The 16690-nt window shown below is 36.2% G+C and overlaps 1 long non-coding RNA gene across 1 annotated transcript in view; it reads right to left on the reverse strand.

Moving 5' to 3' along the window:
• Positions 1 to 16690, reverse strand: part of LOC137855960 (uncharacterized) — a 220401-nt gene that overhangs the window by 140997 nt on the left and 62714 nt on the right. The window lies entirely within an intron of this gene.

Here is a 16690-nt window from a genome sequence, read left to right on the forward strand (position 1 = left end):
GATATTATCAGGCTTCTTTTTTCCTCCTGGGAGGAAGGGGTGCAACCCTGCCTCTATAATACGCTTGCAGCAATACCATGGTTTGCAGGTAAATCCCCTTACTGTCCACACTTGCATACTTTGGTTCAGTCTTTACAGCACTTTTGGTGATCTTGAACTATAGTCCCTTCTGATGAAGTCGAACTGGAGCTCTGGAAGCACATTCCCAGCACAGCTAAGGACATAAGGGTACAAAACCAACAGCTTGTCCTTTGGAAAGTTTCAGACCACAACGGGTAGGGAAACGTTTTCTGGAGGACAAAGCTAAACCCTCAAACTCACAAACCAGGTATACACAGAGGCCTCAGCAACAATCATTTCAGTGTATTAATCTGTTCTTCTTGTACCAAACTACTTGTTAATGTAGGTATGGCTGAACCCACCCATATTTAAGGAGAACCACATAAGGGATATGAAATTTCCTGACTCCTGACAAAAGATCCTGTGAGCAACGCAAAGATTTACCACATCTGCCTTCTATTTGTCAGAGCTATTAATGGAGGACTGAAGAGAGACAGCAAAGGAAGGGAGAAGGGAAAAAAAAAAAAAAAAAAAAAAAAAGCTATAACAATAGAATGATTGTAAGTTTTAATCAAACTCATGATTAGATGTTGCAAATTGATGTCCTACTTCTATTTCAGGAAAGTGTCCAGTGCTAGCATGTCCAGTTTGATTTATTTACAATTACCATTTCTTTCACGTAGTTTCATTGGGAAATGATTTAGCATAGTTTATAGATTAACTAAATCCCCCCTTGGGGTCATAAGGCTGTTTCAAGGTGCAAACAAGGCCTCTTTTGTAGCAAAGTGAAAATAAAGTATGTACATATGTATTTAGCTTTCGTATTATTTGGCTGTCATATGGCTTCACAATAGTTGCAGACCACATGAACTACATCAAGCCTCGGTCCTTTGTGGGATACATGGCAATGAAAGCGGAATCTTGTTTTCTTTTCTTCAGATCATACAGCCAACATTTGTCTTCTTAAAAAAGTAAACTTTCTGAATTGCTAAATACCATTTTCAAGAGTGATTTCAATACTTAAGAGTTTATGTGATAGTACTAATGACTTTAGTTAGAATTTCCCACGAGTGATTGAAACACAATTTACCATTAGGAAACCAAAGGGGGAAAAGAGTAATTAAATGTCAAGCACCAGAAATAAATATTTGCAGAAGTCAGGGAAGAGCAATTCCATGCTAACAACATTTATTACATTAAGAGTTACTGCAAGCTTCTAAAAAGTTTGAAAAAAACTTTTATCCTAACATAAAGCCACCAGCTTAAGTAGAATTCTTCCACAATTCTCTGTCCATTGCTCAAACTATACCAGTATCAAATTCTGATACAAAAGTAACATGGAGGATTACACTAAGTCTTGGTTCTACAGTGATGCCATGCAAAGCAGATGGCTGATCACATACCTTTTTCTCAGTGATTTCAGTTCTACTCTTTCCCCACAAAGATCACAACTCCTGCCAGAAGCTGTGTCTGAATCTATAATCAAGATTAATAGACTGTAGCTAAAAGCCGGAAATACAAAACTCATGGAAATCACCTTTCAAAGGATTTCTAAAGATACACACCCAGTACTTTAATCATAAGAAAATAAAATAAAATAAAATAAAATAAAATAAAATAAAATAAAAAGCAAAAACAGTGTTCTCCACTATCCCCTTTTTCCCATAGCCATGTCAAAGCATCTGAGCAGAATGCATTTATGTAAAACTCTAAGCACTGGTAGAACTCCTGTTATTTTCTAGAGCATGTGCATGTCCCATTTATAGATTTCATTTTCTCATTTAGCAAATTCATTTCCCTTCTACAGATATCAAGACTATGTAGAATTAGCTTAGTTATAGCATTCCAGTGGTAGGTAAATTAAAACCTTCAAGCCTTTAAGCCCAAAGCCAATTGGCAGAGAAACTTCAAATGAAAACATGTACCCCATATAGTATTCTGAAAAAATAAATAAATAATAATAATAATATAATGCACTCTTTGAATCATTATTTTAGATCAAACCAATGGTAAAGTAGGACTTATGGAGATTTGCTCCTAGCACATTTAGGTATAATGTCTGTTTATTCCATAACATGGAATTTTCAATAATACACATTTTTTTGATTTATATTTTCCATGGGTTTCTTGGTTTCTTCTGAATATTTATGCTGCTGTGTCTCTCTTTACTGTTACCTTTCAGATGTGGCACATGGTTAATGATTTGACGGTGATTTTCCCTCTTCTTCTTTTTTTTTTTTTTTTTTTTAAACCATCCACACCACCTTTAGGTCAAATGTTTAGTTGTTTCACGCTCTTGCCACTGAACAAAGGTTTATAGAGACACAGATGCTTTAAAGATAACTCACTCTTTTGTTCATTAGCTTAAAAACATACATAACCAGGGCCAGCCTTCATGTTCTTTGAAATGTATGCTCTAAAACTCAATGTTTTTAACAAGAAAATTCATCATTCATACAAAAAATAAAATATAAAAAAAAATAAAAAAGTAAAAGAAAGAGAACAGGGACTAATATCAAAGACATTTAAATTCCAATGTTACTATGTAGAGGAAATTTTCAGTGTTTTCCTATTATATTTCCAGTAATAGAAAACCTACATTTTAATTCCAAGCTGACTAAGAACCCAAAACAAACTTAGACTGGTAATACGCCTTTTTCTCTTAGCCAACAATATCTTAACCAAACTTTCCATTTCCTTTGTTTACGAAGTTCCTTCTAAACTCCCATGCTACATTCAGCACAGATTCTGAGAGCACCATTCATTTAGGAAATTACTGCTAAATGGAGTAGAAAATATTATGATGTGCAACAGAACTGCCACTGACCATAGGTCCCTATGCTTCCTTCTATATTTTATGTACACAACTGTCAAAATTGATTCTGAAGAGATACGGATCTGCAAATCCACCTCATTTTGACTTTTTTCTTTGTCATTTTTCTCCACAACAAACTATATTTTGTCATGCTAGAAAATAATCTTTAAAAATATATTTAAAATGTGTTTGTGAGAAGTGGTAGAACAGTAAAAATGTCAAAAGACAACAAGAGTTTATCTCCAGAAAAGGTTCTGCAATAATGCCTCAACTGCCAATAAATCTCAATCCTTATCAGCAGGAACTGCCTTGGAGGCACAAGTGGATAGTTGTCTCCATGCCCATTCATTCCCTTGTTAAAGTTGCCAATTTTGTGTCTTTACACAAAGGAACACAAATCCAGTATTTCTCCCAGAAATACTCTCTCCAGTATTTTCTCCCAGACTCTAGGACTGCATCACAGGGAATGCCATAACCACTAGTAAAGCTATCTGTATTAAGTCATAAGGCAATTAGTGAGGTAATTCAGGCAGCCTATATCTGTTAGCTGTGGCTTTTAACCAGGCATCAAATCTGCTCATTTGTAACAGACACAAGTCATTAAAAAGTGAAAAAAATGTCATGGAAACATTTGGCTTCTTGCACATTACGACACAAGTAACAGGTTTTAAGTAGAAAACTTGCTTTTTGTGAATCTTTTAATTGCCAATATGATACCATCTGTTCTAGGCTTACTGAAAAAGACATGAAGGGCTGCTATAAATTGTAATACCAATTTATTTGAGAAATCAGTTGGAAATTTTAATTGTACATAGGAGACCCCACCTGGCCTAATTTTGGTCCTATGTTCCACATGCCTGAACATGGGTACCATGGCCAAAGTTGATACTACTTTTGAAGTTCTGTCCCAGGTTTCTTCTCAGTTCAAGGAGACATCACTTTTCATTCAGTCTACAGTGCTTCTTGCAGAAGAAATTTTATTTTTGTTAGAAATTATTAGAAATTGAAAGTTGGAAGGAAAACAATTGCCCACATCCCTGGCCTGATCACACAACTAGGAGTCATAACAGCTTTAAAGAAAATCAGGGTTACAGTTGTGATCCCTTCAGAAGAGACTAGCAGCACATCTTTTTTAACTCACCAGCCTATACTTAAAATACTCCAGCCAGTGCTACAGAAAACAGAACTGAAGTTAATCAACTTCATGTGAAAGAGAAACAAGAAAAGATGTGGGTGTCCCAAGATGTATTGCCACTTCATGCTTAGAAACACATCTTTGACACTTGAACTGTTGTATCCTATTTTGGAGCTACGGCAGAAAGCACAATCTATTCCTGACCAGGAGAATAAATGTGGTTATAAAAATTAGACGGGATGAGACCTAACAGAGGGGATGGAGTAACACCTGAATAAAATTGAATTTTTGCATTTTCTTTAAATATATGAAGTTGCTAGCTGTCAAAATGAGATACTGAATTAGATAGAATGAGCCAGCCATTGGGGCATGTTCTGATGTTTTGATGTTCATAAAAGGAAAAAACATGCTGCATTTCCTTCTATAAATCCTAAAAGCTATTTCAAGTATTAAGCCTTTCCATGCAGATAAGACTGCAAGTGTTAAAAAGTGTAGCTGTCTCTAAATAAAAAGCTAAAAATTGAAGGAAATGTCTTTGCCAAAGCATAATAGCAACCTCTGAACTCTTTCTTTAATTTCATATCTGGCTTCTGTTTAATCAAAACAATCTCTTCCCCCCATTAAAAGCCACTTTGGCTTAGATCTGTAAAAAATCCAAAGCACAAGGTCCTAGCTGGAGCTGTTACTTGAAAAAAAGTGCCATTTCGTGAATATAGAGGCTACATTGTCACCACAGTATGGCATTCGTCATGTTAAATTTCATTAATCTGTGAGGTAATAAAACGATATATGCTGTCTTTTCCTCAGAAAAGAGTCTTCACACCAAACCATAGAGCTTTTTCTCTTTTTCAAGAAGTAGTAACCCAGCAGCATGCTTACCTCTTTGCTATAAGCAACAAACTAATACAACCAGCTCCACTTACCATCTATTTTCACAGAGGGCACGGATTTTTATAGAGGTAGTTTTATAGAGCTAGTGATGCTTTAGAGTAGGAAAAACAAAAGTTAATCATTCACTTACCAGAAGTTGGATGTAAAGTGTTGTTTTAATTCGTTCCACATGTGCAATGCTTGCACCCAGAGCAAGACTGTGTTTCTGGGATCAGTGTCTTCCAATTTTTAACAAGTGTTTTGGGGTTTGGGGGGCTGGAGAGAATCTTTAATATGATAACAGAAAGAGGAAGGCACATACGTCGTGAAGGTATAAGAACCACCAAAATCCTGAAACACTTCAAATTTAATTAGTGCTGCTTGATGTTCCTAAGGTTTCAGGGTGTTGTGCCTACCTGAGCTGAATAGAATGACATAGAGCTCTCCAATTAAAAAAATGGGGGGTGGGGGAGGAGAGGAAGACATGACACATTAATACAGAATAGAGATATTTTACCTTCAGACAAATGCCAGATTTTCATGTCTTTTTCATACCAAATTTTCATGCTTTTGTTTAGGGTAATTGTGAATATATATTTCTGACTTCAGAGAAATTTCACCTAGAACAAAGTTACAAAGATCTTTTTATACAATATTATTAAGAAACTCATCCTCAGATATACAGCATGCAAGCAGAGAGCTTCAGAGACTTCTGTAAAGTTCCCTGCAGCAGCTGCAGTATGCCTTTTCTTTGTAAGCTGAAGTACTTGTAATTTATACCTGAAACATTTTATTCCTTACGGGTGCATTCTCTCTAGGATGTCTAAATACATCTTTTTAATGAAAACTCCAACAGTGGAGCACCAAGATGATTTACACTATGGCTGAAGGCTACAATAATCTTTTGCCTTGATAGGATGAGAAATCAAAACTTAAACACTGTGCGTGAAAAATAAGTGTCCATCTCAGGAGTAATTTTTAACAGTCAAAAGCAGTATTTCAACATATTAGTATTCTGCCCTAGAATTTCTTATTCTGTTTCAGTTTTGCTTTCTTTTGTTCCATTAATGGAACAAAATTGCATGTGGGTATACCCAGCGCTTTCTTGAGAAAGGCAAATATATTTTTAATTAATGTAGCAAATTATTCACACTGCTGAGGAAGAAATAACCTCTGTACTAATACCAAGTTCAGTAGCCCTTTCACGGCAGCTGTTAACACCTCATCTCACTGCCAGAGACTTCCGGATGACTTGGAGCAAAGTCTTTTCATTTCACAGCAAGATAAGCAGTTCTAATTCTTTCTCTGTTGAAGCAAGAAGACAATATTTTAGCCCGGTGGGGGTGGGTGGGGAGCAAATAAAAGCATTATGAAGTGAAAAACTCCTAACTACTTCTAACTACAAACCAATAAATTCCTTTTCTAAAACCAAGGAAGAAAATTAGGCTGAATGGAAAACAGCCCAAAGAGAAAAAGGAAACCAACAAAACCACGGGAGAAAATCAGGGTGGAGAAGAAGCAAGAGTGTAAGTACTGGGAGCTGGGGGAATCAATAAGAAGGTTATGGTCCAGAGGGAGAACTACAAATCACATGCCATAATTCAATTCCAGCTCCAGATGGACAGAAATGAAAGACAGGAAGATATCAAAGTGGAAAGAGGAGAAAGGGGTGGGGAACCACAGAGACTATTTTAGTTTAAACATCATACAGTTTATTAGAAAAACTAAATGATAGTCTACAGTTAAAGAAATGACAGCTGTAAAGTTCATCTGCTATGGTTCAGCTTTGCCCTTGTGTATTTTAACCATTTTAATTAAAATGTTACATAATTCTAAGCAAATTTTGCTAATACACTTCTGCGCCAATGTCAGGCAATGAAACATGGAATACTCCTTACTCAGACCTCTAAAACAATCAGTAAGTTCCATAAAGTGTGTACTTACTGTCAAAAGGCCAAAACCATAAAACTCCTGACTCTCTTATACAATGTGAATGGAGCATTAGAAAATACACTGTAGGGAATAATCCTACACTGGCAAGAAGACAGACTAGATGACTTTACAGGTCTTTTCTATCAATTTCTATGATGTTATCAGTGCAGTACTTAACCTTTCCTTGTTAATCATATCTCTACTGACACATAGGTAGTTTGAAGAGCTATCAATGTTTTCATATATCCAAGGAGTTAAGAAGTGGCTTTATCACTAGACCATCTGACCTTAACCCTTGTTGCAGGACAAAAAGGTTCTTCTTCCATGCTTACAAAAATAAAAACTACAGTAATTTGGGGATCATCTATGTCTACCCACTCAAGAATTTAGGATACGATTTCCCTCTAAGCAAGACTAGAAGGAACTGGCAAAATCATTCACTTATCCCAGGAGGCACTGATTTCTTGAGCTGAGGAGCCACAGCAAACTGAGCTGTTTTTTTCCTGTGCAAACTTAAATTATGCCAATAGAAGGTGGTGCATGTAAGGCTTAGAGAATACCTCTTCTCTTCAATCCATCTGAATTATTTTGTACATTTATGCAAGCCAGAATAATACCTTTTCAAGGCTATTATGTGGTACAAGTCTAACATCTATAATAAATTTCTCATTTATATTAGTTGCCACATTCTGACTTTTCTGTGGATGTGTACTGCTGTTGTTGCCCAAACATCTGCAGAGAGTTAAAGATGAAGAGTTGTACAATATTTGTGGGACAGTTCCCATCAAAGGGGTTCACATGATTGTCTTGGCTTCTCATTTGCTTCTATCATACAGAACCTGCAGAGAATGTGACTTCCAATGGTCATGAACCACAGACCAGTGGCTGAACTGATGTATCACTGATGGAATTTTTTCAGGTGGAAACATTCCACTGTTGAGTGTAATCACCTGTCCATCACACATAGCTAGACTAAACCCAACATAATGAAGTGCACAAAATCTGTTCATGGAGATCATCCAAATGCAACAAAGAACAAAATTTATCAGATTATTGTCCTTGATAGTTCACCTAGAGCCATAATCACTCACTTTTCTATTCTATTTGGAATTGTCTCTTTCCATTAAGATAAATTTTCCCTAATAACCTCTATCACAGAATTATTTTGCCCTCACACTCCATGACTCAACCCCCCTGCATCCTGAAAGGAAAACAGCTGTCTACACCCGAACAGCTTTACTGATCCAACAGAACTACTGTAAGCAAGTTCGAAATTCATGTTGTTGTTTTATTTGGACCTAGCAGAGATTATGGAGTAAAAGCATTCTCAGTTTGAGCCTCCAGGGGACAATATTGATTCTTTCTAACCACAGTGAGTTACAAAACATCTTACATGAGCAGTTCTCAGTGGATTTGCTGCCTTGCCAAGTAGCAAAGAGGAGATTAAATTAAATAATAAAATACAAAATATGAAATGTCCTCCACTGTTCCAGGATCTTTTTCCTCACTAGTTACAAGTGAAGGCAGAAAGATGGTTTCACCCACAGATCACTCTTTAAGGGCTGGGTATGCAGCTGGCAGGTATTCAAGCCTATATTTAAAAGCACAGTGGAGATGGGGAAGAACTGAGAGGAGGGAGAAAGGGAGAGTTGTTGAGAAGGAAGGGCTATTTTCAGCTGCAAAATGACTCTAATCTAGAAAGAGTGTGGGGTTTTTTTGTTTGTTTTTGTTTTTTGTTTTGCTTGTGTTTTTTTTTTTTTTCTGGGGAAATGGAGGGGAGAGAGGAAGGGAAAGGCTTTACAGTTCTTTCATAGCAATACAAAAAAAAAAAAATCTTAAAATATGTAAAACCAAAAGAATAAGAAATCTTTTTTAAAAAATAAGTTCTGATAGTCCCTCCCTTAGCAATGGATGGACAGCTCTGTCACTGCAAACAAACTGTAAGTGAACAGAAGTAACAGGAATAAAATGGTTTGCACCCTTGGAAAACAGATCTGTTCAGTATGTATATATTTCAAGCATGTCCAGCACAGATTTATCAAGTCTACATAGTTTGATAGTTAACATTTAAAACAGAAATTGATCTACATAAAAGAGCATCACTATCAGTTGTTAAGATCTGATAAATCTCTACCAAATATATTAATTAAGAAAGACTAGGCTAATGAAGTGAGAATGGCATTTCACTTTCCAGTATGTTGCTAGAGAAGGATTTTTTTTCTTTGTAGATGCCTTCTTACTTATATGATATATTAAAAAATATACTTTATTTCCTGACTAGCAGACCATACTGCCTTTATTAAAGATTATTCCTCTGACAACATTTTTTTTTTCCACTTGTTTAAACTTTTTGTAGAATTACTTAAACTGCACAGAGATTACTTACAATGTGGTTCAGTAGATAGCTCTCTCGTAACTGTTACTGTATTTCCCCAAGAGATAGCTGAGGGGAATGTTATTCTTGATGCAGTACAGTGCATGGCAAAACAAACAGTATAATAATTAAGAAAGCCTTTACATTGTAAGAGAATCTTAAATTGGTCTTAAAACGACTGGAAAACTGCCCAAAACCTTTCTAGGGAATAACATCGTTTAAAAAAAAAAAAATGCTTAAAATTTGCCATATTAATCATAAGCTCATTCCTGTTTCTTTTAAACCAAATGAGAATGATAATGTAAGAGCAAAAATTACATTTAGGAGCAAATAATCAAAATAGCTTTTTAACATGTAAAATATGTTCTAATTACGCGATTGCCAAGCAGATTTGCATATAGAGGTGACCTTTCTTCTCAACTGTGCTGCCTTCCTGAACCATTTGCTCCACTTCCTTTCCTTTCATTTCTCATCTGTACACAACATCACTGAATTATTTTACCTCCTTTACAGTGTGGTGTTAAGATTAATTAGTGTCTGGGAAGTATTATAAAGATAAAAATCAATATTGAAGAACAAGCAATCATCTGAGAGGCACAAAGTGGCAAGAGACCTTTGGTATCATTGATCCAAGAGGCAGAACAGTAATGTTAAAAGGAACAACATGTGGGAGTTTCAAGAAAAAGAATGAGCAAGAAGAAAGAAGGGAAACCTTGCAAAGGTTTGATACTTAGTTTACAGAGACTCTGGACTTTGGCTTGTGTTCTCATTAAAGCTAGAAAAATTATAACTTCTGCCAAATATATAATGTAATATAAAAAGTATTTTAAAATAGAAGTCTTCCTTTCCACAAAATGCATTTTCCAAATCCCATATTGTGCTCTTCTCACTTACTCATTACAGCTCTGTCCTGCTTACCTATAAAAATGTACTCTAACTGTTTTCCTTTTTTACTATTTATCGTAGTCCGGCCATCACAATTCATTCTTGTCTATCTCTTGTATTACAGTGTTGCATATCAAGATTAAATCCAGATGAGATTTCCTGACAAAACAGAAATAAATTCCTTCATGGATTGGACCCGTCTGCCCAGAGATGTAATGGGATTGGAAACAATAATCCTACAATTTCTCTATTGCTCTAGAAAATATGTTCCTTCCCTTCAAAAAGTTTTCTTCACCTTCAAAATGGATTTCAAAAGATGGAAATTTCACACCCTGCCTTTATTCACCAAAAACATAGCACCTGAAGTAGAGACGATTTCAAAGATGAGGCACAGAGGGGCACTTTCCCCTAACAGCAAGTGGGAGTCCATCATCTGTAGGACAGGGACATAAAAAGGACTGCAACAACATGACAGTATGACTGATGCTTCAGGAGCTCTCTTTCACTGATTCAATGGCAGGCTTACCAGTACATGCACACAGCAAATTTTCCAAGTTGACTGCCAGCATTACTGGTTTTGATATTTTCCTAAACTCTCCAAACTGCTGTAAGTCACATGACTTATTTCAGACTGGCACTAATGAGAAATTTCACTGTATGGTGAATGATTTTGAAACATGAATTCCAGCCAACCAAAAGAAGTAAAGGCACTAAGTTTAGTATCTTTAATGTAGTGTTTCTCATAACTATATATGTGTATACATGTACAGACCGCTCTAACAAAGGCAAAGGAGATTTTTCTTTCCTTCCCCACACATGTCAAGATGAAAGAAGATAACAGAACAGCCAAGAATCATCATCATCCACTTCTTCACTGTGGCTTCAGTCTAATTTAATGAAACACAGAAAAGTCTGGTACTCTCAGACTGCAAATCCTCTTGGTAATTACTAGACAAAAAGATGCATTTCAGGACAACAAAGAAAAGGATAGGTAGAAATATCTCATAAAAATCAGCCAGGATATTTGGATGTTTTGCCCCAATATCACAGAAGGAAGTTTATAGGTATTTTCTGTGAAGAGATGAAGTAAGAGTATGAAAATTCTGGGAAACTGGCCCCAGAAATACAGTAAACAAGGCGTAAAGGATTTTAATTTTTATTATTTTTTTTTAATTTTTACTAATGAATAGGGAAGGAGAAAACAGCTGGCCTTCAAGGATATGTGCTCAGCTTTCTAAAAGAAAATAGGCACTGGTAAATTAAAACCATCTTACTCAAAATGTGTTTGTTAAAAACTTTCAAGAGGATTCTGATTTTTTCCACTAGTATTAGAGCTGAAGGTAAAATAAAGTTAGAATTCCTGTCTATGCAGATCAGATATAAGACATATATTCAAGCACGCTTTAAATTCACTTAAAATACACAGCATTAATTATTATTACTATTGTGTATTGGTCATTGATTAAACAAAGTTTTGTACATTCAGACCCATAACAACATCTAAACATAGTATCAAATAGAATACTTTTGTCAGAAAAAGACATATAATCTGAGAGAAAAAAAGAAAAGGCTTCTAAAGTCATAGCTTCCTTGAGCACCTTGGCAGCAGCTTTGCTCCTAACCCTCCCATCACCCATTTTGTTTTCTATCAAAAAACAAAACAAAAATAAAATAAAAAATAAAATTAAAAAAAAAAAAAACAGCTCTTGTAAACTTTTACATGACTTAACACTGCATGTATTTAACCAGGTTATGGTCAACCAACTCACCAGCTGCTTCCTTTAAATATTGGTAAACTCAATTTCTGTCATTTCTGCAGACTTTTCAGTATGTTTCTAGATTTGTAACAAATATCCCCATACCAAAGTCTCAGAGAATCCAAGATCTCTTGCTAAGACACCTGCCTGTGAATTGTCTTTGAAAGTGCTGGCCCATGCAAGACCTTCCCAAATGTAAAGCAGAAATTTGCAGAACATTTTTATAACAGCTAGTTTTATTTGTCCTGCTCAGCAGTCAGCCACTGCTATTTCTCCCTCAAATGAAAAAGACCTCAGTGGATGAGATCTTTCACTTGTATTAACCAGCCCAGCTTCACTGAATTAGAACAGTGTATATTAGAACACAGCTCTTCCTGCTTAGAAAAGAGGAGGAATAATTTCATTTCCTAAGCAAACCGATGGCAGTTGCTAGGAGTCCTTTCAATGGAAGCTTTCAAGCAATTCAATATACCAATAGTATAGCACAAAACAAAATATTCTATGGAAAATGTGTGCTCACTTGTACAGATAAATGTACTCAATGTAGCTACAATGATATCCTGTTGTTTTCCCACCAGTATATCTGTGGTTCAAGTACAGAAAGAACTGTGATCTTCAAGGAGAAAGCAACAAACATGACTGAGAGAAGTCTTCCAGCATTAACTCTGGAGGCATAATTACTCTGGAGAAGAAAAATCTGGAATTCATAAAAAGCATTAGCTACCAAATATGTGACCACAGAAATTGCCAACACCAACTATTTGACCACAGGATCCAGGATACTTTAACCACAGCCGTTCCCAATTTAAAGCCAGAAATATTAATGTAATAGATCTAAAATAGTCAAATATATCACGTGGCAAATCCCAGCAGCGAAAGGACTCCTCCGCTTGCCTTCCCCCATCTGGGAGCAGGAGGGCTGGGCAAGATGCTGGCTGCCAGTGCATTCCTGGGGACTGGCAGCACAAGCTGTCTCAGTTGAGCTGAGCTCAGGCCAGCTGGCAGGAGTTGCAGCCTGCTTTCCGCTTCCCTCTCTACTGAGTTCCTGCAGCTTTTTAGGAAATTATTCTCAAGGCCTTCACTCTGCCTAGATTAGTCCTTGACAATCACAGAAGAAAAAAAAAATAATAAATAAAAATAAAACAAAATGAGTTTTGAGGAACTCAACTGTGGAACAGCAACAGGAATATGAGGAGAAATGTGTTACAGACACACACCAAAAAAAAAAAATAATAATAACAATAATAAATAGAAAATGTATATTTTTCAGAGTACAATAAGAAATCTTTAATGCAGAACTGCATGCTGCAACTGCAAGCCTGCACAAGCATGTAACTCTCTAGGCACTACGAGTAGGATCAAAATGCTCTTGTAGACACAATTAAATGACCCAGAACTAACCCTTGACAAGGCACTGGTAACTTACAATGCAAAAGCAGCTGGTTTCTGGAAGAGGGATACCCCTCTGTCACTATAGGTCTATTAAAAATCTGAAATAAGAAAATCTGACAAGAAAAAAAAAGTAGGTAAGAAGACATTTTTTCAGTGTCAGAATTTCAGAAAATACGTTGTAGCCAACATCATCAACTGAGAAAAAAATCAGCATTTGGGAAAGAAGATGCAAGAACTACTAGCAGAGTTTCACTGCTTTGCTACAAAGTTATAAAGGGATAGCTAAACATGAAGGTATTTCACAGACAAAATATCCATCCTCAGCTCAAAACAATTATTTAGAAGAAGACAGTAACCCACAGAAAAATAACAACCTATCAGTCAGAAAACAATACAGGCCACTTGCCCTTTTTGTGTTGGAAACAAGCGTAGAAGCTAACATGACACTATAAAAACGCTCTTCAATATAAATCACAACCAGTAAAGATGAATCAGTAAAAACTCAGGGTACCAGTGAAGGAAGATATCAAAAAGATATAATGTGTAGCTATCTCAAAAAGAAGCAGCAATTGCTGCTCTGAAATGGGGGACACCTCTCATCAGCAGGACAGGCTGACCAGGGGATAGCAAAGCAATTCAGGAAAATGTTGGCTACTTTTGCAAGGACTGGGAAAATCCTTGGAATACAAAATAAAGTTCAGAAAGTCTTCCTTCTTCATATAAGAGATCTTAAGGAAAAGCAGAAAAAATAAAAGGTTAGGCACATTATTCTGAGAACCCCATACTGAGCAGAAGTCCCAACAGAACAGATGTATCAGCAGAAAAAATAGACAGAAAAATTATTATTCTATTTCTAAACAGACACAAAAGGATTAAATGAAAATGTACAAGAATTTATATTTCCTAACATGGATATATTTTTAAGATAAGGCTGATGCAGAATTATTTTTATAAAATGGATGAATCTGCAAGATTTTAGGGCAAAAAAAAACTTGCCCATGTATCCTTAGGAGGACCTCTTGCACAGACTGTCACTTGGGTTCTGTGCATCTTCCACCTTGCTTCACTGGGAAATACAAAATACAACAGCTGCAAAAAGAAATAATTTCTATGCAGAGCACATTTATGATTTGAGAGAAAACAAGGAAAAAGTGTAAGTTTAGGCTGTATCAACACTTTGAGTTGCCATTTCTTCCAGTGTCACCTTCCTTCAAGCTCTCCTACTTCCTTACCACTGCAACTCTTCTCCCTTACAGTTGCAAACAATTTGGGGCTAAAGTGAAAATCCGCATCACCAGGTTGCCTCAAAAGTGCATAATGAAAGGGAACGCAGCAAAGGGAGACAGGCTGCCAAGAGTAAACCTGAGGAGATTACCAGTGTACCTGCTCCAGACAGTCAAGTAAAAGCTATAAAGGTTTCTTGAAGTTAGCAAACTACATAGGGATTTTTCTTCCTAATCCAGATGCCAACCTAGCAAAAGTATCAAATTCTCCTAGTTTGGAGGAAGGACCATGCTCTAGCAAACTGTACTAGCTAAGCAGTAAAATTTTCTACAGCACAAATAAAGGCATCACAGTTGGTCTTTAAATTCTTCTCTTGGTTAAGTTCTTGCAGCCAGACCTGAATATGCTTTCACTTACATAGTAGAAAAAAAATCATCTGTTGCAACAGAGGAGTTGGAGGAGGTGAAATTCTCTAGTACCTCTGAAACATTGCAGTTGTTCTAACCAACAAAGGTTAATAAAAGCAAAATGTTTTAAATATAAAAGCTTTAGATTTATTGTCTTCATACTGTGTGCCAGCTAACTTTATCATTCAGTCACGTAAGTATAAAATAATGATTTGCAGTTGCACCTTCTCAGTGATGAGGCAAAGGATTATGGCAGGGAGCTCAAGCAACATTTGCTGAAAACAGAGACTCTACCTAATTGGCTAAGGACGAGCAAAACCTTTAAAATAGAGTTGTCCAAACAACAACTCTCAGCCTTTAAAACAATATGACTATATAATAGCTTTTCCTCTCACAGTGTCTCTGTCAAAAAAAAAAAAAAAATGATTACTGAATAATAATTAATCCCAGTGTTCCCCCGATGAGTGCGCCAAAATTGCTTGAACTTTTCCTACCCCAAATTAATTGCAGACCAAGCAGTGCTGAAGTCCAGTTGTCCAGGTTTTTTATTGTTAAAACATACTGTAAGCATTGTTTAATTCTCCCACTTTCTGAATAGCTGGCTAAGGAGATGGAAATCCCCCGTCATGTTTATCTATTCCTGGACCCCAGTTATTAGCCCTTGTAAATGCAAACCAGCATTATCACATTCTAAACACCTAAGCAAACTATCAGTGTCCCAGGAAAACAACACATATGCTATGGTCTACTGTGAAAAAAATATTCTTAACAGAAAAGGCCTGAAGGTTAGGGGTTTTGTTTGGGGTTGTTGTTTGTTTTTTTTTCTTCCTGCTATTCACTTTTAACAAAGAGTGCTATGGAAAAGCCATTTTGGAATATCAATTAGGAAAAAAAAAAAAAAAAAAAACTAAAGCTGCTGAGCTGACATTTTGTTTCCACACAGTTGGAGAGAAACATATTCACCTGTGCACAATCAAAAAAAAAAAAAAGGGAGCATATGTGTTTCAGTTATTTTTATGTTTAGAAGGAGAGTTCAAGGAGAGGTGGGCATAGAAAGCGAGTAAGTTTAAATAACAGGAGCATGGAAGAGCAGTGGGTTTTGAACAGGAAATTTTCTCCTTTCTTAAAAGAAAGAAAATTCCCCACGACTGCATATTACATATATTCAGCCTAGGAGCTGGATTCTGCAAGGTGTTAAGTGTTCTGGCCTTGTTCCAATGAACCACTTAATCACGTACTTAACTTTAACTACATCCACAGTCCTGTAGGACATCAATTAGGCTGATCTTACAAAGACTACTTTAAAATGCTTGAAATCACATGCTTGTAACTCCTGTTGGATTGAAGTAAATCAGCAGCCTTTAAAGCCTCCTATTTGACAAGTAAAGGCAAAAACTGTTACAGCTAGAGCTGAGGGAAATTTAATTGGTCTGTCTTCAAAATCAGCTTTCATGGAAATTTTGCATTTCTCATAAGGCTAAAAATTCTAAAATACTGGTCCTCCCTGTTCTTCTGCTACTAAGCACAATAGGAAGAAATAAGTTTGCACTCTCTTCCCACTCTCCCTTACCCCATTTTCCTCTTTTTTTTTTCTCTTAAATTTTCATTCAAAAAATTAGGGTTTTTACTCCTCATTTTTGTTAAAAAATTAAAAGTAGCAAGAAGACAAAGTGATGGGACAAGACCTTGTACATTTTATGGAAGGAAAGAAGGAAATATCAAAGGTCTGGAATAAACATGAGTAGCACAAGAATTGCAAACACAAGTGAACCATGGAGCCAAGTTTATCTGACTGAACCCAGATAATCCTGCTAACCAATGCCCCTTAGATCACAGATC

This window comes from Anas acuta, chromosome 4, assembly GCF_963932015.1.
Source record: "Anas acuta chromosome 4, bAnaAcu1.1, whole genome shotgun sequence".
Classification (NCBI taxonomy): Eukaryota; Metazoa; Chordata; class Aves; order Anseriformes; family Anatidae; genus Anas; species Anas acuta.